This window comes from Petromyzon marinus, chromosome 54 (assembly GCF_048934315.1).
Source record: "Petromyzon marinus isolate PM22_M1 ecotype Great Lakes invasive population chromosome 54, UKy_Petmar_22M1.pri1.0, whole genome shotgun sequence".
NCBI classification, from domain to species: domain Eukaryota; kingdom Metazoa; phylum Chordata; class Hyperoartia; order Petromyzontiformes; family Petromyzontidae; genus Petromyzon; species Petromyzon marinus.
In genome coordinates this window covers 11,262,690-11,272,870 of record NC_133720.1, presented here as the reverse complement: position 1 = coordinate 11,272,870, position 10,181 = coordinate 11,262,690, and the positions used below count along the sequence as shown (strand labels likewise).

The 10,181-nt window shown below is 45.4% G+C and overlaps 1 protein-coding gene across 4 annotated transcripts in view; it reads left to right on the top strand.

The window, feature by feature from the left end:
* The first annotated feature begins 1,676 nt into the window (after positions 1–1,676).
* Positions 1,677–10,181, top strand: part of CYLD (CYLD lysine 63 deubiquitinase) — a 55,546-nt gene continuing 47,041 nt past the window's right edge. For 2 of the 4 annotated variants that reach the window (XM_032974700.2, XM_076052190.1), the window contains exon 1: positions 1,677–1,889. The gene's annotated coding sequence lies outside the window, so the exon portion shown is untranslated. Of the gene's footprint in view, positions 1,906–10,181 lie in introns of all 4 variants that reach the window. The other 2 variants (XM_032974701.2, XM_032974699.2) reach the window with 1 other exon arrangement.

The following is a 10,181-nucleotide window of genomic DNA, read 5'->3' as shown; positions in this document are numbered from 1 at the left end:
ACACGAGAGTGGTACAGCAATTCCTGATGATCCGCATCAGTTTCCTCCAGGAACGTAATAAACTGACCGTGCTGAAGTCCCCTTGCTCGTATAAAGTTAACAAGTTTTACGGCTGGATTCACGACATGACTAAGCTGCAATACAGACTTGCACAGGGATTTCTGATGGATGATGCAGTGAAGGAAAATAAGATCCTGGTCAGGGTTTTCCTCTTTCACTTTATTCCGGATTCTTTTCAGCAGCCCAACATTTTTTTCCAGTTAAATTTTGGCGATCCATCCGTTGTGACATTGACAAGTTTACTCCAAGGTAGCTTCATTCTTCTCGATGACAGCAGACACCTGGTTATACAAGTCCTCTCCCTGCGTTGTTCCATTCAGGGACTCCATGGTCAAAAACTCCTCCGTTATCGCAAAACTGTCGTCAATGCCTCGGATAAAAAATGGGGAGCTGAGCAGTGTCTTTTGCGTCCGTACTTTCATCCAGTGCTAGTGAATATAACTCAAAGGAATCAGACGTTTTGTTTAATTGGCTGGCTATATTTTCATCAATCAGTTCCACACGGCGAGTCACAGTCCTGCGTGATAAACTGACTTTTTCAAATTTGCTTTTGATCTCCGGACACAAGATGCCTGCTGTCTTGTACCATGCATTCTTTTACAAACTCGCCTTCGGAGAAAGGCTTGCTAGCCTTTGCTATTTCGAATGCCACCGAAAAACTTGCCCTTGATAGTTGACTCTTGAATCGCAGTTTGTCGGTGAAAAAAATGTTGCTGAGTCTGTAAATTAGCCGCTGCCAACCTCTGAGCCGTAGCCGCCCGTTCTTGCGTTGACTGCTTGCTAGCGTATTTAGCATGCTTCGTAGCAAAGTGACGGCTGATGTTGTACTCCTTGAAAACCGCGACAGTTTCTCGGCATATCAGGCATACAGCCTTCGATTGGACTTCAGTGAAAAAGTATTTTGTTGTCCACTCCGTGTTAAACACTCGACACTCATTGTCCACTTTTCGTTTCCTTGATCCGCTCATTTTACAGAAGGGCTCACAGGGCAAAGCGAAAAAGTGAAGGGAGCGCCGTATCTAACTCAGAAATATAAACAAACCCTGCAAGTGGCACTGACGACCCACAATGCATTGCGAGATCATGTGCCCTTTCGAGCCCTATACACCACACTCCCGGTCAAAGTGCGCCATCTAATGGGGAAATGGGGGCATTACAGGAGAAAGGTGAAATTTAATTTAATAATAATAATAATATTTGGACAAGTTCGGCGGGCCGGATTAAAAAGCCCAATGGGCCGTATGCGGCCCGGGGGCCGTACTCTGCCCATGTCTGCGCTAACCGCTCCCCCACCGCTCCCCCCACCCCCTCCCGCACACCCCCGCCCCCACAATTACGTCACCGCCACTTCAGCTTCACATTTCGTAGCCCGCGTACGCAGCCTCCTCCGCCAGCGCGCGGGCTGCTTTGCCCATTCGGGGGTGCGAGGCGGGGGGGGGGAGGAACCCACAAAAAAGGGGGGTGGCGCGCGCAACGCGACGCGATTGGTCGAGGCGGACGCGGTGGGGGGGGGGGAATCCACAAAAAACAGGGGGGGGGGGGCGGCGCGCGCAACTTGACGCGATTGGTCGAGGCGGGCGCGGGGCGTGTCTATCCGCGCTAGGGTTTTGTAACGCGCGAGGCGGCCGCTTCTCGGTGGTGGCCGCGGCTCTGAGTCGGTGGTGGCGGCGGCGGCGGTGGTGGTGGTGGGTGACGGATGAGGTTGGCGAGCCGAGGGATTTTACCGCTGGCTTGAAGCGTTCCCCAAAAAAATAAAAACGACGACGACGACTTCGGAGGCGAAATTAAAAGTTGAGGCGGTCGACGCAGACGGAAGAGAAGTGTGAAAGGCGAGTTTGAGTTGCGGTACGAAACTCCCGTTGGCTTTGCGTGCCCTAGGCGAGGCGCCTGAGTAGGCCCCTGGTGGTGTTGTGGTCTCTGGCACCCCTTCGGTGCCGCCGTTCTTATTATCGCCATAAATGTAAACATTAATTTGTTGCACGTCGGTCTCAATTCGAAAGGCAGGTGGGGGGGGGGGGTTATTTGTGTTAAGTTGCGGTAGATGGCTGTTGTCGCTGATGGTGATTATACCGTACTGATATGCGGGTTTTAGCGCCCGATTCGTGTTAGTAAGTTATACGGTAATGTTTAACACACGTCTACTTATACAACGTACGATGAGGATAGGGGCCACCGCAACAACAACAACATTAGGGTTATTTCAGTTTGAGTATACAACGTTGTTGTGTATAACCACTTTGTATGCATTGTGTGTAAAAATGCACGTAAACCATACGTTGTCACGTATGTGTACTGCATTACCAACTTCCCGTTCTACCCTGGATTGTAAAATGAACTATTCCCCCAGCGTTTTAAAACCCATAGCTCTCAACCCAAAGGTCAATTGGATTTTTTAGGTCCATACGGCGTACAGCCGTTTCAATACGGGCCCCAAAAAATGTCTTTATTTGTGTTTACTGCCTTGTGATGGGACTTTGTAGGATGAACGTTGAGATTTATAAGGGGCGCGGGGTAAACCAATAAGGTCTGAATTGTTCTGTGATAAGTTAGGGCACTGATAAGGGGGTGGTTGGCACAGGTATGTAAAACAGAAGTTGGGCTGGTGCGCCTTACAATCCGGTACTAGGTGTGTGTGTCATGCCTACATAATCCTGGTCTTGTAGCCTTAGGGAGAAAGTGAGATTTGTGGTGTAAAAAACACGCGAAAATGTTGTGGGTTTATTTTCCAACACACCGGTGTGCTGACGTAGTAACTAATTGGCACGTTTTGTTTACGTGACAAACCTTACTAGTTGACTGTGTCGGGCGGTGGCGGGTTCAACGACACATTTTTCTACGCGATGGAACCCCAAAACAAACTTGGTTGTGGATAACATTTGGTCGCGAAAGCCGCCCACTTGTTTAGCCGACACGCGTACTGTACTGAAACCAGAGTAACAGTGGAATGTAACAATGTTGTTAAACCGCTCGTGCCGCGCTATAAAGGGTGAGCTGCACTGTGGCCTTGAAATCCAGAAGTCGTCAATTCGGGTTCCCCATTCACGGAAGTCAAAGCAAATGGTGAAATTTCGCGAATTCCCCCTTCCCCAATCTCCCCATCACGGGGATCCTTCTTGTCCACCCGGCTATGCAAAATGGTCACACACCGCTCTGCAAATCGTCGGCAGGTTCGCGCGTGCGATGGGGGGGGGGGGGTTTCAAGACGTGTGTCCAGCCCTCTTCTTAACCTGTGGTACGCGGCCACTACCCCTCTCAGCAAGAGTGAAGTGTGACAGGCGGTGACAGCCGAAGCGAATTGCCATAAACGTGCAGTCTGGCTGCTGCGTCGGGCATGTCCTTTGCAGGAGGATGATGATGATGCGTTACGGGGCCGTCTATTTAGTAGGTACGCAAAAAAATATTGTCAACTTGACCCCCCGCGCCGCCTCTACCTGTACACACACCCCCACCTGCCTACGTACGCTTGACGACCTCCCACCCACCCAGCAAATCCTATAGAACGGCCGATATTTAACGCACGCAGAAACGATCAAGGATTAATAATACTAATATTGACGCGTTTAAGCAAACAGACAGTCCACCGCCGGGCCATCTAACTCATTTGAAGGCCAATGTAGACAAATTATTATCGAGGCTTCACCGCCCACCCCCCCACCCGTTTCCTATGCGTACATTGGCAGTAGACCCCCCCCCCCATACGCACGCGTACGCATCTGGGTTAATCCCCCCTCCATGCGTACGGACTAAATGGATGTCCCCTATGATGTTTGTTCAATCCGTCAAATCTGCTTGCTGTGCTTCTTGCTATGAGCGTCGCAGAAGGCCCCTACTAGTCGGTGGGGGGGGGGTAATGCGTTCAACGGCGTCTCCCGTCTTGTCGTGAGCCACCAACCAAGTTTATTTTTATTTATTTGCCTCGCTTTTGCTTGTGGACAAATCACCCCGAATTGCGTCCAAATCTCGATAGATCTCGGACGCTAAGCAGGGTTGAGTGTGGATTATGCTTAGATGGGCCACTCGCCGAAATCGTTGTGGCACAGCGCAGTCAAATCCGTTGTACTGCACGATGATCCAACGTCTATTCACCCCCGCCGCGCGCGCGCATTCAGTAACCCGTACTGCCCAGCGTCAATCGTGGTCGAATCCAGCAGTGGATTGGCAACAGAAGGCTGAGATTGTGTAATGTTTGTCATCACTGGCAGTGTCCCCCGCGCAAACTACGCAGTTTTAAAAAGGAGAGCCGGGGCGCTACGAGATGGTTAACCCAAAGTGTGACGCTTCATTGGGAGCGTCTTGAGCGAGGTGGCTCAGGGGTAGAGAGACAGAGAGAGAGGGGGCGCTGCTCGCAATCAGAATGTTGCGGGTTAAGACTCTGGTCGACTTGGCCCATCAACTCTCCAGGGGTGATAAAATGAGTAACGCTTCATGGCGGAAGCCAACAGTGGTTGTCCTATGGACACACACGCCACCCCCCTTCCCCCGCCATAGGAATGTGGAATTTCCAACACTGCATCAGGGGCTTTTGACACGAGTAAGTCACGTGACTTTTTTGTCAGCAAAGCGATGCCTCAATCGAATATATAGGATTCGGTTCAAACGTAATGGTTTAAACTCGTGTATGTTCGTGCGAAGCCTTACGTGTGATTATTCCCCCCGCTTAAAATTGCGCAGCTACCACGTTGACAATGTCGAGGGAAAAGTTATAATACCAAGTGTAATGTCTTCCAAATTCACCCCCTTTGAGAAACGCACGCTCCCAATTATACTCCAACGTCCGTGCTCACTACAGTCACCAGTGTGGTGAAGTATGGTCAAGAATAACTCTGACCTGTGTGTGGAAACCCTCGTTCCAGTGGTAGCTTGACAAAGGGGCTGTTTGCATGCACGGATATGCCAGGCGACACTATACATATGTTTGTGCCTACCATCTCCTTAGCGTGCTCTGAATAAGGTCTGTTGTCTGAAACACCAGGCTTATTATACCATGTAACTCTATAATGCAGTGTTGGAGATGGTGGTAACCAATGCTCGGTCTGTATATTTAATTACTCTCAAGACAAGCTTTCAACACAACCTCGGAATGTTTCACGTTAAACCAGTTTAGGGTCGAGTCTTCGGGGCTTTTCATCTATTGCCTTGACTGAGACCATGGTTCTTCCAGGTCGAGTCCGTATAGCCACAGGATAATTCCCGCTGCAAAGTTGTAATTATTGAGATGTATAACTGTCATTGATAGAGTGTTGATTGGTAGGTCGCGTGCGGTGGATTCAAGTTTGGGTAATCCCCCTAGGCGTTTTAGTCGGTGTGGAAGAGGAGGCTAAAATACCCTCTTGAAGGGCTCTCCAGAGCTCCCACTAGTTGAGGCTGTTCCTATGGTAGTGGCACGAGAAATGCATTTCAGGGCTGCACATTTACCTGCGTGTGTGTGCGCGTGTGTGGTGCGGACATATTCAACTGCATGTGTGTGCCCTCTGCTTTCAGGTGGCTGTTAACAAGGCTGTGACGTTGGTTCACAAGAGTGGGTCACTTGTTGGCCGGCGGTACATTTGTGTGCCCCCTTCTCACGTTCATACGCGTCTCCTCTTAGTTGCGCGAGTTGCATTTCTGTCGAGTCGTGGAGTGGTGACGCAGCGGGCAAAATGAACCTGGCTACCCGAGTGTGGTTCCTGGCCACGGCTAACGTCAGTGGCAAGTGATATATCCCGACCCTGACACCTATATGCATGTTCTCCCCATGGTCGTGCGGATTTTTCTCCGGGTCCCCGGTTTTTTTTCCACCCTCATTTAGAATCAATATACTTTTAAGAGTAATTTCCTGCAATGCATTTTTATGTGACAAGCCGCTTCGTTGAGCTGAAATAGAGCGATAGAGTTCGGTAAGCCTTACCTGGTCAAATAAAATTAGTTTATAGCTTTAATAGTTGATATATAAACGGGTTCTGGCCCACCTTTATTTGTGTCTCCAGATAAAATATGTATGGAAAGTTTATACAAACCTCTCCCTGCGTGGCCAGTTGTGGGAAGTCCATCTGATTATCAGCAGAAGGCCGTGCATCAGCTGATGGGATGTGTAAAAAAAAAGTTTTTTACCATGACATTTCGCAACGACGCTTAACGATTACTTTCCGTAATCGTTTACGTTACGTCGTTTAAAACCAGTGCCCTTATCGCACTCGGACACGTTTTCCCGTGCTTTTTGTGTCTGTCGAATCTTTTGAAAGCGCAGGGCTGGAGTTTTTTCCCCCCCATTAAGTAACTGTTGGTGTGGAACCACGTGTTTCTATATTGCGTTTAGAATGTATAATCCCATCCTCTTCCAGATTATCACATTTCGATCGCACAGACACACTGCTGTTGTCAAGGCCGGTGGGTGTGGGAGGGGGGTTCGTAAAAACAAAATATTATGAAGCCAGACGGCAGAAAGTTGTACAGCTTGTGTGGTTTTTGAGCAACTGGCCAAAACATGGCTTATTTGTACAGCTGCTAACAACGTGTTTCCTCAAGCGCCTTATCTCTATATCACAAATGTATATGTGATAGCGAGGTCACGTTTGTAGCTCTTTCCTAGAATTTTGTTCTGTGAATGGAAAGGTGCTGTGGGTTTGTTTTATGGAGACCTAGCAGGAAGTACCGGGCTTTGCCCCGGGGAAAAATATATTTCAAAATTTGTCTTCTCGTAAAAACATACACAAATACTAAGCTATTGTGAAAGCCCGGCTTTCCATTTGTCCGTCAACAAATTTATAAGGGGCTTGCAGAAGTCCTGAATCAAAAAGTAATAGAGAGTGGGTGGTAAATAGTTGTCTAAAAGATTTCCAAAAATTGTCGACCCCCTCCAAAAATATTTTTACTCCCCCAGCCAATTTTTATTTTGTAGGTATATATACCTACACACACTACATACAATAGAGTCTGGAGTATCTAGTGACTCTATAGTAGTGTCCGGTTCTACAGTAGTATCTACTGACTTTTATAGTAGTATATAGTGACTCTATAATAGTATCTACTGATTCTATAGTAGTATCTACTGACACTACAGTAGTATCTACTGACTGTATAGTATTATTTACTGACTGTAGTAGTATCTACTGCCAGTAGTAGTATCTACTGACTCTTAGTATCTACTGACTTTATAGTAGTACCTTATGGACTCTACAGTAGTATCTACTGACTATAATAGTATCTACTGACTCTCAAGTAGCATCTACTGACTGCAGTGGTATCGACTTACTGTAGTAATATCTACTGACTCTATAGTAGGTTTCACTGACTAGTTATAACTACTAACTCTTTAGTAGTACCTGCTGACTCTATAACAGTATCTGCTGACTCTATAGCAGTATCTGCTGACTCTACAGCAGTCTCTACTGACTATAATAGTATCTACTGACTCTACAGTAGTATCTACTGACTGCAGTGGTATCGACTTACTGTAGTAATATCTACTGACTCTATAGTAGTATTCACTGACTAGTAGTAACTACTAACTCTTTAGTAGTACCTGCTGACTCTATAACAGTATCTACTGACTCTCCAGTAATATCTACTGACTCTACAGTAGTATCTACCGACTCTACAGTAGTATCTTCCGACTCTACAGTAGTAATTACCGACTCTACAGTAGTAACTACAGACTCTACAGTAGTATCTACTGACTCTATAGTAGTATCTACCGACTCTACAGTCATAACTACCGACTCTATAGTAGTAACTACCGACTCTACAGTAGTAACTACCGACTCTACAGTAGTAACTACCGACTCCATAGTAGTATCTAATTACACTACAGTCGTAAATACCGACTACAGTAGTAACTACCGACTCTACAGTAGTATCTACTGACACTACAGTAGTATCTACTGACTCTACAGTAGTATCTACTGACTCGACAGTAGTATCTACTGACACTACAGTAGTATCTACTGACACTACAGTAGTATCTACCGGCTCTACAGTAGTATCTCCCAACTCTACAGTAGTATCTACTGACTACAGTAGTATCTACCGACTCTACAGTAGCATCTACTGACACTACAGTAGTAACTACCGACTCTACAGTAGTATCTACTGACTCTACAGTAGTATCTACTGACTCTACAGTAGCAACTACTTACTCTACAGTAGCATCTACTGACACTACAGTAGTATCTACTGACTCTACAGTAGTATCTACTGACACTACAGTAGTATCTACTGACACTACAGTAGTAACTACCGACTCTACAGTAGTATCTACCGACTCTACAGTAGTATCTACTGACTCTACAGTAGTATCTACCGACTCTACAGTGGTATGTACCGACTCTACAGTAGTATTTACTGACTCTACAGTAGTATCTACTGACACTACAGTAGTATCTACTGACTCTACAGTAGTAACTACCGACTCTACAGTAGTAACTATGACTCTATAGTAGTAACTACTGACTCTACAGTAGTATCTACTGACTCTATAGTAGTATCTACTGACTCTACAGTAGTATCTACTGACACTACAGTAGTATCTACCGACTCTACAGTAGTATCTACTCACTCTACAGTGGTATCTACTGACTCTACAGCAGTATCTACTGACACTACAGCAGTATCTACTGACTCTACAGTAGTAACTACTGACACTACAGTAGTATCTACTGACTCTACAGTAGTATCTACTGACTCTACAGTAGTAACTACTGACTCTACAGTAGTAACTACCGACTCTACAGTAGTATCTACCGACTCTACAGTAGTATCTACCGACTCTACAGTAGTAACTACTGACACTACAGTAGTATCTACTGACTCTACAGTAGTATCTACTGACTCTACAGTAGTATCTACTGACTCTACAGTAGTAACTACAGACACTACAGTAGTAACTACAGACTGTACAGTAGTATCTACTGACACTATAGTAGTATCTACTGACTCTATAGTAGTATCTACTGACTCTATAGTAGTATCTACTGACTCTACAGTAGTAACTACTGACACTACAGTAGTATCTACTGACTATAGTAGTAACTACCGACTCTATAGTAGTATATATTGACTCTATTGTAGTGTCTACTGACTATAGTAGTATCTACTGACACTACAGTAGTATCTACCGACTCTATAGTAGTAACTACCGACTCTATAGTAGTATCTACTGACTCTACAGTAGTATCTACTGACTCTATAGTAGTATCTACTGACTATAGTAGTATCTACTGACTCTATAGTAGTATATAATGACTCTATAGTAGTGTCTACTGACTATAGTAGTATCTACTGACACTACAGTAGTATCTACTGACTCTACAGTAGTAACAACTGACTCTACAGTGGTATGTACTGACTCTACAGTAGTATCTACTGACTCTACAGTAGTATCTACTGACTCTACATTAGTATCTACTGACTCTACAGTAGTATCTACTGACTCTACAGTAGTATCTACTGACTCTACAGTAGTAACTACTGACTCTACAGTAGTATCTACTGACTCTATAGTAGTATCTACTGACTATAGTGCCTACTGACTCTACAGTAGTATCTACTGACACTACAGTAGTATCTACCGACTCTACAGTAGTATCTACTCACTCTACAGTGGTATCTACTGACTCTACAGCAGTATCTACTGACACTACAGCAGTATCTACTGACTCTACAGTAGTAACTACTGACACTACAGTAGTATCTACTGACTCTACAGTAGTATCTACTGACTCTACAGTAGTAACTACTGACTCTACAGTAGTAACTACCGACTCTACAGTAGTATCTACCGACTCTACAGTAGTATCTACCGACTCTACAGTAGTAACTACTGACACTACAGTAGTATCTACTGACTCTACAGTAGTATCTACTGACTCTACAGTAGTATCTACTGACTCTACAGTAGTAACTACAGACACTACAGTAGTAACTACAGACTCTACAGTAGTAACTACAGACTCTACAGTAGTAACTACAGACTGTACAGTAGTATCTACTGACACTATAGTAGTATCTACTGACTCTATAGTAGTATCTACTGACTCTATAGTAGTATCTACTGACTCTACAGTAGTAACTACTGACACTACAGTAGTATCTACTGACTATAGTAGTAACTACCGACTCTATAGTAGTATATATTGACTCTATTG